This window comes from Chrysochloris asiatica, unplaced genomic scaffold, assembly GCF_000296735.1.
Source record: "Chrysochloris asiatica unplaced genomic scaffold, ChrAsi1.0 scaffold00087, whole genome shotgun sequence".
NCBI classification, from domain to species: Eukaryota; Metazoa; Chordata; class Mammalia; order Afrosoricida; family Chrysochloridae; genus Chrysochloris; species Chrysochloris asiatica.
In genome coordinates this window covers 10,794,740-10,797,070 of record NW_006408605.1, presented here as the reverse complement: position 1 = coordinate 10,797,070, position 2,331 = coordinate 10,794,740, and positions in this window count along the sequence as shown.

Sequence of the window (2,331 nt, the reverse complement as noted above, 5' to 3'; positions counted from 1 at the left end):
TCTCTTTGAAGAATGTCGTTGGGATTTGAATTGGGATTGCATTATATGTGCAAATTGCTTTGGGTAGTATTGTAGGTATATGATTCTTGATTGGCAATTTTTTTCTTTCAGAATTTTGTATATGTCATCCCATTGCCTTCTTGCTTGAGTGGTTTCTGTTGAGGTAGCAGAACTTACTCTTATTGGTTCTCCTTTGCAGGTAACTTTTCCTTTTTCCTGAGCTTCTCTCAGGATTCTTTCCTTCTCTTTGGTTTTGAAAGATTTGATTATGATATGTCTTGGTGATTTTCTTTTGGGATCAATTCTGTTTGGTGTTCATTCAGCTTCTTGTTTGCTTATCATCTTGTCTTTCATGATGTTAGGGAAGTTTTCTTCCAACAACTCATGGAATTCAGGGTCAGTGCTGGTGATGGGTGAGGGTAGGAGTTGGCCATATCTCTGGTCGCCAAGGGAATGTGGGGAGAAAAAGAAGGAACTTCTTTTCCTGTCATCTGTGTGAATGTGCTCTGCCATGGTCACACCAGTCTAGCTGGCCATTCACCAGTCTGCCTCCCTCTCTTCCCATCCCTGTTCAGCTTCTCTGCTCCTCTCTCCCGCCATCCACCCCCCACCCCACCCCAAGCAAGCACTTACTCCACTTCTCTAAACTTTCCTCTGAAATTCAGGGTCCCAGAGCTTTCATTTGTATCTGTTTCATTTGGTCTCTTGGATCTTTTTTGTAGAGGTGTGTGTAGCCCATCTGCTAGTCTGCCACCTTGATGGAAGTCTTTTTGTTGTTAAGTATCATCGAGTCAGTTCTAAATCATATTGCTCTATATAGGATTTCTAAGGAGTAGCAGGTGATTTTGAACCATCAACCTTGCAGTTAACAGTCCAGTTCTTCAGCTACAGTGCCATAACAATTCCACTCCTCTGTGCATCCCTAAAAACCTGAAGTCAGCACTCAGGAAGAGTTTTTTTTTACAAAGTTTTTTTTTTTTTTTAAATAGAGATATTTACAGAGCTTAAGCAAATGAAGTAATTCCCAGAAGTACAGGTATGTCTCCTCATCTAACCACTTAGGAGCCCCATGGATGTCTGCCTTGCTCTCCTCTATTAAAACACTATAAGAGTGGCATTAAAGTTCTGGTGTGGTGTTGTAGGGTAACCACTGGACTGCTAACCACAAGGTCAGTGCTTCAAACCCACCAGTTGATACAAGGTCACTATGAGTGGGAATCGACTCGACAGCACTTAACAACAACAACAACATGAGAGGGGGATCAGGAGCTTTGATGGCACAGTGGTAAAGTCCATGACTACGAACCTAAAAAATCAGCAGTTTGAAACCACTAGCTGCTCCACAGGAAAGAATTGTTTGCGTTCATAAAGATTGCAAACTTAAAACCCTGTAGGGTAGTTATACTCTATCATATTGGGTCTATATGAGTCAAAACTGACTCAGTGGTAATGAAAGGTCCTTCATTAATTCACTGATTTACTAATGTATTCATCCCTAAACACTTTGTTCCATTATTCACCTGTCAGTTTGTTGTACGTGGTGGCTTGTGTATTGATTGCTATGATGCTGGAAGCTATGCCACCAGTATTTTAAATACCAGCAGGGTCACTCATGATAGACATGTTTCAGCTGAGATTCAAGACTAAGACAGACTAGGAAAAGGAGAAGTAGACTACTTCTGAATGGCTAGTGTAATGGTTAAGGTTTTGTGTCAACTTGACTAGGCCAGGATTTCCAAAAGTTTGGCAATTGGGATGTGCTTATTCCCAGGATGATGAAACCTAATACAGGAAACGATTACTCTGATGAGTGGCTATGAGCAGTCAATCAATTAAAGGGATGCTTCCTTGGGAGTGTGGCCTTCTCCCAATATAATGGACATATAGGAGGGACTCTCTCTCTCTTCCAGTGGGGACCTGGGACTCTGCAATTGTAAGCCATTTCCTTATATATATATATAGTGCTATGGTGGTTTAATACACTGGACTGCAAAGTCAGTTTGAACTCCAAGGTTGGCGGGTCAAGCTTACCAGCCACTCCTCAGAAACCCTATACAGGGTTGCTATGGGTTGGAACTGACTCAATGGCACTGAATAGCAAATATATATTGTTGTTGTTATGTGCCATGGAGTCGGTTCTGATTCATAGTGACCCTGTACAGGGTTTCCTAGGCTTTAAATCTTTACGGGAACAGAAAGCCTCATCTTTCTCCCACAGAACAGCTGGTAGTTTCGAACTGCTGAATTTGTGGTTCACAGCCCGATTCATAACCACTACGCTACCAGAGCTCGCTCGCTCTCTCTCTCTCTCTCTCTCTCTCTCTCTCTCTC